This window comes from Zea mays, chromosome 7 (genome assembly GCF_902167145.1).
Source record: "Zea mays cultivar B73 chromosome 7, Zm-B73-REFERENCE-NAM-5.0, whole genome shotgun sequence".
NCBI classification, from domain to species: Eukaryota; Viridiplantae; Streptophyta; class Magnoliopsida; order Poales; family Poaceae; genus Zea; species Zea mays.
The window spans coordinates 52,657,857-52,676,084 of NC_050102.1; the positions used below are offsets into that span (position 1 = coordinate 52,657,857).

Sequence of the window (18,228 nt, forward strand, 5' to 3'; positions counted from 1 at the left end):
AGAAAGCCAACAGGGGTGAACAGTGTGGACAGTAGGGTTACGCGTGAGATGACAAATAGCTCTATTAACCAGGCCTCTCACGGGCACTGTGCGGGGGTATTTATAGGTACCTGAACGCCCAGCGCCTTGTGTTAAGGACGCATGTGCCCTCAGCTACCTAGGTTATCCCCAGAATATTCCCATAAGGCAGGGTTACAGACTGTAATTACAGGGATGCCTTTACAAATTAGGCCCGTAACACGCGGCGGCCACGCAGGGCCCGTTACAATGGGCCGGATCGCACGTGGGCCTCTGAGCTGGACGAGGCCGCACTGTGGGATGCCTTCGTCGCCGGTCTTCGTCTGGTGCCGATCAAGCGAAGGGTGTCCCTGCCTGCTTTGTCTGTCAGAGCAGCGGCTAAGCAGCGGAGACTTCGAGCGAAGGGTGGCGTTTCTGCCTTCGCTCCAACAGGCACCTTGGGAGGAGGAGATTGGGGGGGGGCGGCTAGGGTATGGTGGTGTGGCTTCAAGGATTGAGAGAGGAGGAGATGGGAGGGGGGGCGGCGGCCAAGGTGTGGGGGGAAGTGGGGGGGCGGCTGCACAAAGGGGGAGGGGGTTAGGAGGGAGGGCGGCTAGGGTTTGGGAGGAATAATGGGCCGAATCTCCAACCGCGGCCCAACTAGCCCACGCGATAGCTCCCGACCCCATCGCCAGCGCCAAACCAAATAAATTCTACTGCCATAATTGTGAATGTTTTCTACAAATTCCAAATCCCCAAAACAACAACCGGATGAGGAAGAAAAAAACTAAAAGAACAACCCCCAACTTCTCTTCTTTGCAAATCGGGTATCACACTCTACCCCTCTTAAAAAGAATTCGACCTCGAATTCTGACGCTTCTATCGGAATGACAAAAGAATAGATTAATAAATCAACAACACTTACCCACAACGAAAAGTTCTGGGTACTTCTGCCGCATCAGCTCCTCAAGTTCCCACGTAGCCTCACGCTCAGACTGATTAGTCCATAAGACCTTGACATACTTAATTGATCTCTTCCTCAATACACGCTCCGAGAATTCCAATACACGCACCGGACGACACTCCAGAGTCAGATCCTGCTGCACCGCAATTGGTTCCATCTCAATCTGATGGTCCGGATCCTGCAAGAACTTCCTCAACATAGAGACATGAAAAACCGGGTGTACCCCTGCCATGGAATCCGGCAGTAGCAAGCGATAAGCCAGGCTGCCCACTCGGGCCAAGATAGTGAACAGTCCAATGTACCTCGGGCTGAGCTTCCCAGAGACACCGAACCGAACAACTCCTTTAGTGGGTGATACCCTGAGAAGGACTTGGTCACCCACAACAAATTCCAGATCCCGCCTCCTCACATCAGCATAACTCTTCTGATGACTCTGAGCTGCCAAAATATTCTGACGAATTTCCCGATCCTTTTCAGAAGTTTGCTGAACCCAATCAGGACCAACCAGGGATCTCTCTCCCAAAGTCTCCCAGCACAGAGGAGAGATACACCGCCTCCCATACAAAGCCTCAAATGGTGCCATCTTGATGCTAGCCTGGTAGCTGTTGTTATAAGCAAACTCTGCCAGTGCAAGATGATCCTCCCAGCTACCCTTCCATGATAGAACACAAGCACGCAACATATCTTCCAAGGTTTGGATTGTTCGCTCTGACTGACCATCCGTCTGAGGGTGAAAAGCGACACTAAGCGAAAGCTTGGTGCCCAAAGCACTATGGAGACTCTCCCAGAATTTGGATACAAATTTGGAGTCTCGATCAGAAACAATAGACTTAGGTACCCCGTGAAGCCTGACTACTTCCTTCATATACAAGGCAACCAAATCTGAAGCTGAATTTGTGGTCTTCATGGGAATAAAATGCGCAGACTTAGTCAAGCGATCCACTACCACCCAAATAGCATCCCTGCCACGAGGGGAACGAGGTAGACCCACCACAAAATCCATGGTGATATGCTCCCATTTCCACTCTGGAATTTCTAATGGCTTCAGCAAACCTGCAGGCCGCTTATGCTCAGCCTTCACGCGCTGACATACTTCACAGGCGGCCACATACTTAGAAACGTCAACCTTCATCCGCTTCCACTAGAAGTTTTGCTTCAAATCTCGGTACATTTTGGTTTCGCCAGGATGGACGGTGTAAGGCGTTTTATGAGCTTCTCTCAAGATATCCATCTTCACCTCTGATTTCTGAGGCACACAGAGGCGGCCCCTGAAACGAACCAAATCATTCTCATCAATGGTGAACTCCCGCGGTTTACCATCACCCACCCTCTTTCGAGCTTCCTGCAATAGACGATCCTGCTGCTGAGCCGCACGCACTCTCTCCATGAGAGAGGATTGAATAAGCATCTGAGTCTCCTTGCTAGCGGTGTCGACATAACACAAAGTGATCCCCACATGGTCCAGATCAGCGATCAACGGCAAGGCCGCCTTCGGAACCCCGGACCTGCTAAGGGCATCAGCCACCACATTAGCCTTCCCTGGGTGATAATGAATGGACAAATCATAATCTTTAATCAATTCCAGCCACCGACGCTGCCTCAAATTCAGCTCCTTCTGAGTAAAAATATACTTGAGACTTTTGTGATCGGTGAAAATGTCACACGTCTCGCCATAAAGGTAATGCCTCCACGACTTAAGAGCAAAAACAACCGCGGCCAATTCCAGATCATGAGTTGGATAATTCCCCTCATGCTTCCTCAACTGCCTTGAGCCATAAGCAATCACTCTGCCTTCCTGCATCAGCACACAGCCAAGACCAATACGCGAAGCATCCGTATAAACTGTGAAACGCTTACCGCTCTCACGCAAAGCTAGGATAGGGGCGTCCACCAACTTGCTCTTCAATGATGTCACACCCGGTTTTGGAAGGCAAACCGAATGCGAACTATGTACGTGCTAGGATCAGAACTCACGTACACGGCAATTACATAAATGAACATCATCGCACAATGCTCGAATAATAACATAAAAGAGTATTAACTTATTACATCACAGAGTCATAGACATCCACATAGTCATCGTCTTAATAGGTAAATCAAAGTGCTAGCGAAACGCAGTAAAGATAAAGCCTCCACAGGCAGCTGACTGGGGGTTGCCACCAACCCACACCTAGAATTCGTCGTAGTCTTGAAACTCCTGGAAGTCTCCTTCCACGACTTCGCCTTCTCCTGAGCAGTGATTACAATGCGGACAACCTGGTGTTTTGTGGTAAAGCAAGGATGAGTACACATCAACGTACTCAGCAAATGTCCCGTTTGGCTGAAGTGGACTAGCTTTATGTGGGGTTAGGCTCAAGCAGTTGCTTTTAGTTGGTCAAGTATTTATCATTAGTAGGAGCCAGATTTTAGCATTAACCAACCCGTAAACCATTTCCTCATCGAGGAACAACATCATCATAGTCGAACCAAAACCATAACATAATCCTTGTATCTCGAACCATCTGTATCTCTAATCAAAGAGGATCCCAAGGCTGCTCTTAACCGTGAGCACGGCTGATATACCAGTTTCACTACCCTCTGCAGAGGTTGCACACTTTACCCATGAGACATGATCCCCTTTCTACCCGGGGAGAGCTAATCCCCATTGACCATTACCTAGGTGGTCCGGCAGGGCATCACTACGTAGCTTTTACAAAGATTCCCTAGAGATCATAGCTGCCCGTTAGGTTTCTCCAGTTTGATAAACACAGTACCCCTCCCCGCAGGAGAGTGACTAACAAAGAGCAAAACGAAAGAACCTCGGCACTCAGCCTCGGCAGAGCAAGCACTGTGCCTGGACCCCATTGACGGCACGACGGCTAAGCAACTACACCTCTAGTTCATCTAATTAATCAGCTAAGGGCATCCCATTTCACCCTCATGGTTGTACTGTTATCCCGGGTGGTCTCTCAACGAACAAGTCCTTACGGAGAGGTACTCAGGAAACAGCCTGAGCCCCCTAGAGTATCACAAGGTCATCAACATCATCAGGATAACAGTATCATAAATAGTCACATCATGTTCATTGATTAAGTTAAGGCAATAGCAGAGTGCTAACCATAACAGCCCATAAGGTCATCAAGGATAAAGTAAAGTGTAAAGCTAGTCAATCCTTAGGTTTCAAGTAAGTAATGCAGGGTAGTAAGTTATAAATGAATAGGACATAATGGGACAGAGGACACTTGCCTTCACCAAACTGCTGATCAGGGACTTCCTCTGCAACTTCCTCGGGAAACACAGACTGCTCGTTGTCTACGTAAAGTAATCATTCACACTATGCACTTGGGAAGATAACAAACAAAAAGCAACATACCAAACATATGCAGCAAAGAGATCACAAGTTCATAGTAGAAAAGGGATAGGCACTCTGGTGTTCCCTAGGTCTGGGGTAGAGGACTATACAAAGTGATTCATTATCCACTAATCAGGTTTAAGTCAGTGGTGGGATTAAATCATTACCTGGTTTTAAGTTTCTAAACTTAGGTGTTTAAGTCCATAAACTTAAGTACTCCAACTTTTATTAAAGTCTACCAATTTCTAATTATCTCAAATAGGGTTCCAATTACCTTAATCCTATCCTAATGATTAACCATTAATTGGTACATGAAAACAGCAGGGAAACATTGTTTAAATAGATAGACAAAAACATCATGAGCATTTTGCAATTTGAAGCACCTAATTTGGAGTTCATATGACAAAGTTATGAATTTTACAAGTTTAGGGGTTAAAAATATACCCTAAATACCTATTTTGAATTAAATAAAAGGTCCAGGGACCTAACTGAGAGAAACCAGGGACGGCGGGTTCAAATTCCAGAAAACCGGGGGTCTCTTTAAGAAAACGCGCGGGCGAAGGGGTATCGGGCTACTACGGCCGTCAGATCTAAGGCGAACGGCCAGGATTAGATCCTGCGGGCGGGCACGCGAGCGCGCGGCGGCCTGAGCGGCTGACAGGCGGGGCCGGGCGGGCAGCGCGAGCACGTGGCTGACAGGCGGGGCTGGCGGGCAGCGCGAGCGCGCGGGCGGGCTAACAGGCGGGGCCGGGGGGCAGAGCGAGCGCGCGGGCGGGCTGACAGGCGGGGCCCAACTGGCAGGGAGGCGGGGTGTGGGGGAAGCGGGCCTGGGCCGCTGGATCTCCGGCGGACGGCCGGGATTAGGCTCGGCCTAATTAAAACGGGACCGCCCGATCTGGGACGGACGGTGGGGATCGGGTGGCCGGCCTGGGCTTCTCCTACGGCTAGCTGGGGCGGCGGCGCTCGTCCCCGCGGCGGAGGACTCGCCGGAGACGAGGGGCGCGGGCATTTGGCGGGCCTCCGAGGCGACCTGAGCGGCCGGGAAGGTTGGGGAGGGCACAGGGAATCCTCTGGTGGGGTCTGGGTCGGGGCAGGGGCACCGGAGGGGGGCGGTTCACGGCGGAGCGGCTCGGCGGCGGCATAAAACGACTCCGGCGAGGAATTAAGCGCAACAGAAGGCAATACACGGGTCGATAGGGGCGGGAGAGATTCCTTACCTCAAGGCGGGCTTCGGGGACTCCTCGGCGGCGGCAATGGCGCGACGGTGGCCCGGGGCGACGGTGGCGGACCTCCGCGGCTGCACGGGGAACAGCGGGTGAGCGCGGGCAGAGAGAAATAGGGAGGGGGAGAGGGAATTGGGGCGCGTCCCAGGTTGCGGACGCCGGGGCGAAGCTCACCGTGGCAACGGACACGGCGGAGCTCCGACGGCGGCCGGGAAACGAGCTCGGGACGGCGGGGATTTGTGGCGGCGGTGCTCTGGCGTGCGCGCAGCGAGGGGGAGGTGGAAGAGGGGTCTGCTGGAGCGCAAATGAGGGAGGGGGAGAGGGCGAGTGGGGCTCTGGGCCCAAGTGGCCAGGGGCGGGGCGGTTGCGAGCTCCACACGCGACGTGGGCGCGGAGAAGGCGGCCGCGCGCAGCTCGGGCGGCGGTTACGCGAGGACGACGGGGCTGACAAGCCGGGCCCGCGAGCAGAGAGAGAGGGGAAAGCGGGGGCGGGCGCGCGGAAGGCGGCCGCGCTGACGGGCGGGCCCGCCATGGCAGAGAGAGCGGGGGGGAGAGAGGCGCGCGCGCGGGATGGGCTTAGCTGGGCCGAAAGGCTGAGGGGGGCGGGGGAGTGGGCTTCTTTCTCTTTTCTTTTTATTCTGGAATTGTTTTCTCTTTTCTTTTTATTTTCTCTATTTGATTCAAATCCAAATAAACCACAAATTCAAATTAGACTTTCCAAGAATTATGCACCAAGCAAAAGTGAAATCTAGGGTTCAACATGATGCAACAATTCATACTCCCTTAGGGTTTAACCTATTAAACTATAATTACAAATAAAATAAGCACTTTTCTCCTATAGAAATGAGAAAGAAAAGAATGAGGAAGGATGAGAAAAGGGAAGTAACACCTGAATTTGTGAATATGAGCAAAGAAATTTTATACCCCCAAATTCAGGGTGTTACAAGTGACTGATAACTGACCTCACAATCGCCGGACCAGACGAAGGGAACACCCTTCTCCAAGAGCCTAGTCAAAGTCTTAGCAATGCTGGAAAAATTTGGTACGAAGCGCCGATAATACCCAGCAAGCCCCAAGAAACTCCGGATTTTAGAGACACTAGAAGGTCTCTTCCACTCCACCACAGCCGCAACATTCTTGGGATCAACCGCAATACCCTGCTGATTAATCACGTGCCCCAGGAAAGCCACTTCGGATAGCCAAAAGGCACACTTCTTAAACTTGCCATAGAATTGATTCTTCCTTAGGGCACCCAGAACGAGACGGAGATGTTGTTCATGCTCGGCCTCAGTCTTTGAATAAATCAAAATATCATCCAGGAACACGACCACAAAATCGTCCAGGAATTCTTGCAGCATCCTATTCATTGCTTTCATAAAGGCAGCAGGGGCATTAGTTAAGCCAAAAGACATGACTATGAACTCATAATGCCCATACCTGGTGCAAAAGGCGGTCTTCTCAATATCCTCCTCACGAATCCTCAATTGATGATAACCAGAGTTCAAATCAATTTTGGAGAACACCTGGGCACCCCTCAACTGCTCAAAGAGGACCTCAATTCGGGGAAGCGGATATTTATTCTTGATTGTCACTTGATTCAAAGCGCGATAATCCACACACAACCGCTTGCTCTTATCCTTCTTCTCAACAAACAATACTGGGGAAGCCCATGGAGACCTGCTAGGCCTAATGAAACCCTTAGCCAGCAGATCATCCAATTGCTGCTTCAATTCAATCTGCTCCTTTGGGGCCATTCGATACGGGGCCTTATGAATAGGCTGCGTACCCGGGATCAGCTTAATCTCAAATGCTGCATCGCGCTCCGGAGGAATGCCTGGAAGCTCTGCCGGAAACACGTCAGCAAAGTCACACACCACCCGGATGTCCTGCACCCGCAAGGCAGCCTCACCCTCCACCACCATGGAGAAAAAGACCCCCGACTTCCTTGACCGGCGATCAGGAAGCAATTGCGCCAACAAGGATAACATGAACTTCGGGGAACTTCCCAAGAATACCACCTTCTTACCCGACGGCGCCTGCAATAACACTGTCTTCCAGAAGCAGGATATAACCGCGCGATACTGGGATAACCAATCCATACCCAAGATAACATCGAATACCCCCAAGGAAATCACCACCAGATTGGCCGAAAAGACCTCATCAGCAAGAATGACGGAACACCCCTGACAAACTGAACAGCTACTAATGGAGCCATTAGCAGATCTAACCAAAATTGGGTGACCCAACCTCTGCACCGAAAGACCAGCCCGCGACACAAAATCCTCCGAAACAAACGAATAGCTAGCGCCAGAGTCAAAAAGAGCATGGGCTGCAAACGAATCAACTGAAATCGTACCTGTCACCACGTCTCCTTGCTCCCTGCCATCCGTAGCGGGTAGCACATAAGCTCCAGAAATACCCGCAGAAGAGGAAGCCCCCGGAGTGAAATTAACAGAAGAACCCCACTGAGCCACTGGATGAGGCAGGCGCAGAGCTCCAAACTGAGACAGCATAGGAGTAGACGGTGCAGGAGTAGGCGCGGCCTGATACTGTGGAAAACCCTGCATCGGCACGAACTGAGAAGTCCCAGGCACATAGAGCTGCTGCGGAGGAAGAGGAACTGAAAACTGCTACTCAGCACTTGACATCATGTTGATGGTGCCCTGAGAAGAGGAGGAAGTCACCGGCTCCCATCTGAGCTTCCCATTAGGATTCCTCCTACACACCACATCCTTATGGTCCTGACTGCAGATAGAACACCTGCCACTCCACTGGCACTCTGCACGGCGATGCGCATCACCACAGCGGAAACACACCAGCCCCAGCCCGGGCTTAGGAACGGCCCGAAACCTCTGAGTACTTCCTCCCGAAGTACCCGAGTCAGAAGATTTGCCACGGTAAGGATGGTGGCGCTGATGCTGAGACTTGCCCCTCTTGTGGGCTGGACCTCCAGTGTTGCCCCTCCTTGCATCCTGGCTACGAGGCTGATCAACACCCGAAGACTTCTGCGACTCCATGGTATACTGGTGTTGCATCTCCACACCCAGTGCCTGCTCCACCGTGGTACGGAAGTCCACCAACGGAAAGGCCCCCAGTGCATGCCTGATAGAAGGCTTCAGACCCTGACGGAACTGGCTCGCCTTCTCCATCTCATTATAAGCCACATGAGGGACAAAGCGGACCATCTTGTTGAAGCCCACCTCATACTCTGTGACAGTCTTCTTCTCCTGCTTGTAGGACTGCAAGTCAATCTTCATTTTCTCCAGAAAGGTGACCGGGTAGAATCTCCTTTCAAACTGCCTGATGAAAACATCCCAAGATAGGACTCCTGGTGAGGAGGAGTGCGCTGCCTGCACGCCTCTCCACCAAATTTGCGCCTCTCCCTTTAGCAGCTGAGTGCCAAAGCGAACCCGATCTCCATATGCAATCTCGAAGACATTCATCTTATCCTCCACATAAGTCAACCAATCTGCCGCCTCGACCGGAGTACCACTGCCATCAAAAGAATCCAACTTCATGCCCATCCACTGCATCAGAGAAAGACCACTGACTGAAAGAGGCACCTCGGCCCCGCCACCTGGAACAGCGCCCCCGGGCACTTCTCCACCTCCAGCACCCTGAGCAGCACCCGCAGGGGTGACAGGAATGGCTTGCCTCAGAAGGGCCAACTCCTGCTGCATGGCCTGCATCGCAGCTAACATTGCCGCCGGACTCATCGAGTCCCCACTAGGAGCTTGCGGACTACTCCGAGCCCTACGAGGCGGCATAGATGCAGCCACAGGGATGAGAATAATAAGTAAATAAGATTGGCATAACATCTCTTCAGATAATGCCAAACTAGCACATACAATAACATAACATATCAATAGCAAGCCAGAAATCCCATCCTACATGTGCAGTGTGTCAATTTATTATTACCCCACTTGCTAGGACCTACAGCCTATCCTCTGATACCAACTGTAACACCCCACTGGTCACACACAATGGATATTACCAAAAACCCCACCCACCTAACTTACTCAACACAAGAGGCGTAATAAAGAAAGGAAATATAGCAAAATCCGGCAGCATCTCCTTTGAAACTAACATAACAAGGAGGGGAAAACATGAAGTTCATACAGGATATAAAGACATATAATTCACATAGTAGAAGCTAAATGCAAAGTGGTAAACTCATTTATGCCCCAACTGAAGCAAAACAAATGGGATGAGGAACTCAGCCCACCCCAAGATAAACGCTCAACCAAGAACAAGGCAAATCACTAGACTTGACCAATTCTGATTAACAACATTATTAAATGGTGATTCCTTTATTAAAGGTGTAGTGGCCGTGCTGCTACATCCCTCTATTCCCAAAGCAGAAATTAGGTGCCTGCATCAAACAATGCAAGGTGTGAGATAATACATCTCAGCAAGTAAACATAACAACAACAAATAGGACATTGTAAATCAACTGTGCTTACACAACCACATGGTTCAGAACTCCTTTCTTTCTTTTGAACAGTAAATTGCAGCAAGTAAACAAATAACTAAATTCTTAACGCCAAGAAGAATCACCATGCACAAGTCCAAATTAACCACATCCACATAATAGATTCCACACCTCTCCCATGAATGCACATGCCTACAGATGCAATAATGACTTCTGCCTCCATATCACTAAGGATATGAAGCTGCACCATACCCCTTCTCGGGCAACATATGATGCTCAATGTACCGGTACGGTCGGACCATAAGATCGCGACGAAACTTCAATGCAATGGATGATGAGTGCATTATGCATGACAACATCATGAGTTCTTCCCAAATAAAAATGTGCTAGACATATACTTCCACCCATTCCACATAACAACCACTTGAGTAACATAATCAAACCTCAAACTCAACATATGAAATCCATGAAACATGAACATTTCAAATGATGGTACTCAAAAAAAATATGAATATGAACACAATAGCACAACATAATCAAGTATAAGACTCCTCATCTGACAGACGGAATAACCATCACAGTTTTACTTGCCTTCACCGGAAGTTTGGGCAAATCCCTAAGAATGATCCGGAAGTCCACCACCTTGGATTCTCCCCCTTTCCTTCCTCCCTTCTTCCCTCCACCAAAACGATTGAAGATTCGCACCACGTGACGATGATCCGAGCGGCAAGGATTGGCACCTTGGGAGGAGGAGATTGGGGGGGCGGCTAGGGTATGGTGGTGTGGCTTCAAGGATTGAGAGAGGAGGAGATGGGAGGGGGGGCGGCGGCCAAGGTGTGGGGGGAAGTGGGGGGGGCGGCTGCACAAAGGGGGAGGGGGTTAGGAGGGAGGGCGGCTAGGGTTTGGGAGGAATAATGGGCCGAATCTCCAACCGCGGCCCAACTAGCCCACGCGACAGCTCCCGACCCCATCGCCAGCGCCAAACCAAATAAATTCTACTGCCATAATTGTGAATGTTTTCCACAAATTCCAAATCCCCAAAACAACAACCGGATGAGGAAGAAAAAAACTAAAAGAACAACCCCCAACTTCTCTTCTTTGCAAACCGGGTATCACAGGTTTTCTTGCCATTTTGGAAGTATATAGCGCTTCAGGGTTAAGGGCGACAGCTAGGAAAATAAAAAGGCAGCAACAACAGCAATGGATACGAATTATGATAAAACAACAATGAAATATGACAAAACAGAATTGAACTATCACCTATTATGATTATAGAAGAATCTACAAATTCTCTTTGCACTATCCACTACTTCTGCAACATCAGGAAATCGTCCTATATCCTTCAACATTAAATTTATGGTATGTGGAAGCACATGACTGCCAAGTAATATGTGTGTCACACCCGGTTTTAAAAGGCAAACCGAATGTGAACCATGTACGTGTCAGGATCAACAATTCACGTACACAGCAGTTACATAACTGGACATCATCACACAATGCTCAAATAATAACATAAAAGAAGGTATAATAGTCGATTACATCATGATGTCTGGGACATCCACATAGTCTTTAACAATTATCAAAGTGCGGAAAAGAAACGTAGATACACACGGCCTACACAGGCAGCCGACTGGGGGTTTGCCTCTAACCCACGCCTAGAACTCATCGTATTCTTGGAACTCCTGGAAGTCCTCCTCCACGACTTCATCTTCACTTGAGCAGTGGTTGCAACGCGGACATCCTGGGGGGTTTGGTGTGTAAAGCAAGGGTGAGTACACATCAACATACTCAGCAATATGTCCTGTTTGGCTGTAGTGGACTAGCTTTATGTGGAGTTTAGTCAAGCAGTTGCTTTTAGTTGGTCAGGTTATTATTACTAGTAGAAGCCAGGTTTTAGCATTAACCTAAGTTATTAACCCAATGTACCCTTTCTAAACGGAAAGAATACCACTTACCATTACCATAGTCATAACCAAAACCGTCATCCTCATCACCACTTGTAAACCAAACATCTCTGATCAAGTATCTCTAATCAATGGAGCTCCCTTGGCCGCTCATAACCGCGAGCACGACTGATATATCAGTTTCATAACACTCTGCAGAGGTTGCGCACTTTACCCACAAGCCGTGATTCCCTCTTGGCTCGTGCCGATCAAACCCTTAAACACTACCAAGGTGAATAGGCAGGGTTTCACTACGTAGCCTTTACAAAGATTTCCTGGGGCTGTAGCCGCCCGTTAGGTTTCCTAAATGCACCGCACTCCTCCCCAAGGGCGAACCAACCTTGGCAGAGCGAGCCACATACACCGAGCCCCATTAACGGCATGACGACGAAGCCAACTACACCTCAGTTCCTCTAATTACTCAGCTAAGGACGTCCCACTCCACCCTCATGGTTGCACTATTTTCCCGGGCAGTCATCCAACGAACCAGTCCTTATGGAGAGGCACTCGAGAAACAGCTCGAGTCCCCTTAAATGCCATAGTACCATCATCATAATCAAAATGGAAAACATCGTATCATAGATAATCTCATCATGGTTATTGATTAATGTGAAGCACTAGCATATAGCTAAACCAAAATAACCCAACCAAAACAGGTAAACAAGGACAAGATAAACAAAAGCTAGTCAATCCTTAGGTATAAACTCTGTAAATGCGGGGAGTGAATTATAAGAATGAGTAGGGCATATATGGGTCAAGGGACACTTGCCTTCACCAACCTACTGCTGCTCAGGGTCTTCACCTGCAACTCCTTCGGACTCCACCAACTAAACGTTATCTATACAAGTTCAAACATATATTCCACACATTTTATACGAAAGAACAGTACACCATACAATAGAATATAATAAATAAGCAGAAGCTCAGCGCAGGGCTCACACCTACGACTAAGCAAGAAAGAAAGAGTAACGATCGAGGCTACGGTCGAAAAGCGATCACGTTACGCGATTATAAATCAGAGTGCTCGTCTAAACAGAACATTATTAATTTGACCATCGTGCTATGCATAGGATAAAGTCATGTTCCGTATTTAATCATCATAAGCAGATCAGAGTAAAATTAAAAAGGTTGTCGCGCGGTGAAACGCGCGACACAACACTTAAATTGAATTAAGAAATAAACGACTCGTCGCGCGACGGAGCGCGCAACGAGACACTTGCATTAATTATAAAAATAACGTCAAGCGTCGCGCGATGAAACGCACGACAGTATACGTCATCCAAACTGAATTTAAAACGAAACGCCGCGCAACTGGACGCGCGACGCCACACCTTAAATAATGTGGAATTAAAAAGAATCGTCGCGCGACGAGGCACGCGACGCAACACATTAATAGAATCTGAAATCAAACTAATTTGCCGCGCGATGAAGCACGCGACAGCATATTAACAAGGTATGAAATTAAATAAATCACTGAGCGACGAAGCGCGCGACGTAGCACGCTAAATAACCAAAATTAATCCAACTCGTCGTGCGACGAAGCGCGCGACACACCACACTAATAAATCTAAAATTAAACTCATTTGTCGTGCGACGAAGCGCGCGACGCAACACGTTCATTAAACTAAATTCAAAACCAATTAAACTAAAATTTGATCGTCGCGCGCACTAGGGCTGCGCGCGCGGGAACGCGCTGGGCAAGCCGCGAGGGGCCGCGCCGAGGACCATGCTGCCGGGGGGCAGGGGCTGCGCGCAGGGGGCGCCGGGGAGCCGGCCGCGCAGGGGGCCGAGGGGCCACGCGAGAGGGGGACGGGGAGCCGCTCCACCGGGGCTAAGGAGCCGCGCTGCCGGGGCCTGGAAAGCCGGAACAGGGCCACGCGTCACGCGGTGGAGCCGGGGTGGGGCCGTGCCGCCACGCCAGGGGGCCGGAGAGGGGCCGCACCGCCGCGCCAGGGAGCCGCGCGCAGGGACGCGCGCGCGAGGGGAAGGGCGGGGTCATGCGCAGGGGAGAGAAGGGGAGGAAGCGGGAGAGAGAGAGGGGAGGGGAGCTCACCTCGGGGATCCAAATCCGGCGATTACCGTCTCCAAATCCTAGGGCACCACAGGGAGAAAAGAGAGAGAGGTGGAGGAGAGGAAGTTGCTGCGCGGGAGAATTGAATGAGAGAAAGGAAGAGAAGGGAGGGGGCGCGCGTATGGGGAGAGGCAGGGCTCCAGGGGCGCGCGAGCCAGGGCCGGGCCAAGCTGGGCCAGGCCGGGCTGGGCCGGGCTGGGTCGCGTCGCAGGTCAAAATCTCACGACACGCACAACCACTGATCGGAATCCCAAATGCGAAACGAAATCTGTAACGAGACGAGACGAATGTGTGATTAAACATGACATCAAACAAAAGAGATATGCTTCGGCATGATGCAACACCCATGACAACTTAGGTTTTTGTTTACACACGATACTGACACCAGTCGCTATACTGCTTTGAATTTGGGAAGGAAGGAGCGAAGCGGGAAGAGAAAAAGAGAGTAACGCCTGAATTTAGTGAGTATTAAAGAAGAAAAAGTGCTACCCCCAAATTCAGGGCGTTACAAACCTATCCCCCTTAAAAGAATCTCGCCCTCGAGATTCAAGGTTGGTCATCAAAGAGTTCAGGATACTTGGCCATCTGATCATCTTCACGCTCCCAGGTTGCTTCTTCCTTAGAGTGGTGACCCCATCTGACTTTGCTCATTCTGATAGTTTTCCTCCGGGTGACTATGTCTACGGTCTCAAGAATCTATGCTAGCTTTTCTATGTAGGTCAAGTCCTCCTGGACCTCCAGACCTTCCACTGGCAACTGCTCTTCTGGCACACACAAACACTTCTTCAAATGAGACACATGAAAGACATCATGCACTGCGGACAAACCTTCTAGCAGACTGAGCTGATAGGCCACTTCTCCACGCTTTGCGAGAATCTGATACGGACCAACATAGTGGGGTGCTAGCTTGCCTTTGACTCTGAATCTTCTGACTCTTCTGATCGGCGATACCTTCAGGTAGACAAAATCTCCAACTTCAAAACTCAGCTCTCTCCTTCTTGTGTCTGCATAGCTTCGCTGCGTTGACTGCGCTATCTTCAGGTTCTCCCAAACCATCTTGATGTTCTCTTTAGCTTCGAGCAAAAACATCTGGCCCAAACACTTGCTTTTCTCTAGGCTGATCCCATTGCAACGGGGTTCTACAACTCCTTCCATAAAGTGCCTGAAAGGGTGACATCTTCAAGCTGGTCTGGTAACTGTTGTTATAGGAGAATTCTGCATAAGGCAATCTCTTGTCCCATCCGGACTGATCTTGCAACGCACAAGCTCTCAACATGTCTTCGAGGATTTGATTAGTTCTTTCAGTCTGACTGTCTGTCTGCGGATGGTAAGCTGAACTGAAATTCAGATGTGTACCCAAGGCTTCATGCAACTGCTGCCAGAAATGAGAGGTGAACTGTGTTCCTCTCTTTGACACTATCTTCTTTGGTACACCATGGAGACAAATTATCCGAGACATGTACAACTCTGCCAACACTGCACTGTTGTAGTTAGTCTTGACAGGTATGAAGTGGGTTGACTTGGTTAAGCGGTCCAACACTACCCAAATTGAATCATAGCCAGCTCGAGTGCGGGGCAATCTGACTATGAAGTCCATCTCGATTTCATCCCATTTCCACTGAGGAATTGGCAATGGTTGCAACAATCCAGCTGGCCTCTGATGCTCTGCCTTGATACGTCGACAACTATCACACATAGCCACATGCTCTGTGATTTCCCTTTTCATTCTGTACCACCAGAACTTCTTCAGATCCTGATACATCTTCTCACTTCCAGGGTGTATGGAATAAGCTGTCTCATGAGCTTCCTTGAGGATCAACTCCTGAATAGACTGGACATTGGGAACACACAAACGGTACTTGAACCATATCACACCTTCTGCATCCTCTCGAAAATCTTTGCCTCTGCCTTCTAGATTCAGTTGCCAGATTTCACTGATCTTCTCATCATTCTTCTGTGCTTCTTTGATATCCCGCTCTAAAGTGGGCTCTAACTCAACTGTTACTCCTCGCAAGCTGTTCAGAAATTCGAGGCTCAACCTGTCAAACTCTTTGGCCAACTCATAAGGCATCAGATGAGCGACCATCATATTGACCTGACTTTTCCTGCTCAAAGCATCTGCCACTAGGTTCGCTTTGTCTGGATGGTAATGAATCTCCAATTCATAGTCTTTGATCAACGCTAACCATCTTCATTGTCTCATATTCAACTCGGACTGAGTGAATATGTACCTCAGACTCTTGTGGTCTATGTAGACATCACACTTCTGTCCGTACAGATAGTGCCTCCATGTCTTCAGTGCGTGAACCGCTGCTGCCAACTCTGGGTCATGGATTGGGTAATTCTTCTCATGAACCTTCAGCTGTAGGGACGAGTAAGCCACAACTCTTCCCTCTTGCATCAACACGCATCCCAAACCAGTGTAACAAGCATCACAATACACTGAGAAGGTCTTGTGCACATCAGGTAAGACTAAGATAGGCGCTGTAGTCAACTTCTCTTTCAGCGTTTCAAAGGCTTCTTGGCATTTTTGGGTCCACTTGAACTCAACTTTGTTGCCTAGCAAAGCTGTCATCGGTTTCGCAATCTTCGAAAACCCTTTAATGAATCGCCGATAATATCTGGCCATTCCAATGAAGCTCTTGATTCCTCGAGCATCTATTGGCGCTTTCCAGTTCAGAATGTCTACCACTTTCTTCGGATCCACCACCAATCCTTCTTTGTTTATTATGTGACCCAAGAACAGGACTGTTGGAACTTGCTCTCCTGGGCAAGTTGATCCAACGAGGGAGTGAAAGTAACGTAAAGAAGGTTTTGACTCGAGATGGCGATTGCTCTGTTAATTCAGCCTCTCAAGGGCACTGTACAGGGGTATTTATAGGTGCCTGGGTGCCCAACGTCTCGATGTAAGGACGCAAGTACCCTCAGGCACCTGGACTATCCCCGGAATATTCCTATAAAGGAGGGTTACAGACTGTCATTACAGAAAAGCCATTACAAATTAGGCCCGTAACACACTTCTCCGTGCAGGGCCTGTTACAATGGGCTGAATCCCAAGTGGGCCTCCAGGTCGTTGTAGGCCTTCGTCTTGTAGTGTAGACGACGAAGGGTGGACCTCGCCGGTCGTTGTGCTTCCGTTGGTGCAGCGAGTTAGACGAAGGCTGGAGCGAAGGGTAGCGTCTTCGCCTTCGCCCCATCATTTGCCCTCCGAGGGACCAGTTCGACTAAGTCATCTGGTGCCGAAGACGTCGCTAGATGGTGGAGACGCTGCCCTCGCTCGAAGTGGTTCCATGGGGGTTTTTGATGTGACCGTTGACGGACGCGTTACTGTTGGACTGCGGGTTTCCCGAAGTGTCGCGTCCTGTGTATAAAAAGGGGGTGGGGTGGCGCGGGTCAGGTTCTCTTTCTGCGCGCCACAAAACCCTAGCCTCCTTTTGAAACCGTTCGCCCGCTCGCCTGCCCTCCTTGCTCCTGCTCGTCAGAGATCTGGCCCACGTCAAGCAGTCCGCTCGCCGCCGCCGACGATACGTAGCCATGTCGTCTTCTTCCTCGTCTGCTGCAAATACGCCGCCGGCCGACGCATCGTCCGAGGATACCTTGAGCAACATGGCGGCGGAGGAGCTACAACCGGGTGATACGGTGGAGTTCGGCGTTTCGCGGATTTCCTCGGTCCGCGTGCAGGACATGCAGCAGCTTGGATATTTTGGCAGCGGAGTGGGCCATGTCTCGGGGGCAGAGGAGGTTCTCGAGCCCGAGGGTGAGTTGGTCGTGTTTGAGGTGTTTTTCACCGCTGGCCTTCGTCTGCCTGCACATCGCTTTGTGGCGGAGGTCCAACAGAGATTCGAGGTCCAGGTCCACCAGCTGACTCCGAATGCCGTGGTGGCCCTGGCGAAGTATGTCTGGGCGGCAACCTCGTATGGTGGTCAGCCTTCTGTGGAGGTCTTCACCAAATATTACTGTCTGCATTGGCAGAAAAGGAAAATTGGACATAAGATTGCACAGTTCGGATCGTGCACATTTACTCCGAGGACCGGAAAGACTTCGATCGAAGTCGTGGAGTTAGTTCCCTGTGCCCGCAATAAGTGGGGCAACTGGTGGGATTTCTGGTTTTATGTTTCCGAAGGCAAAGTCAAAGACCACCCAGGGCTCCCTGTGGCCGTGATGTACTCCCATTATTATGTGGTGTACCCGCAATTTGAGGTGGCAGAGGATGATGAAGACGAAGGAGCCCTTCGGTGCGCGGCCCGCATGAGTAGCGGGCGCGATT

General features: G+C 50.0%; 1 pseudogene; it reads right to left on the minus strand.

The window, feature by feature from the left end:
• Nucleotides 1-17,569, minus strand: part of LOC103632368 (uncharacterized) — a 31,219-nt pseudogene extending 13,650 nt beyond the window's left edge.
• Between the last annotated feature and the right edge of the window lie 659 nt (nt 17,570-18,228).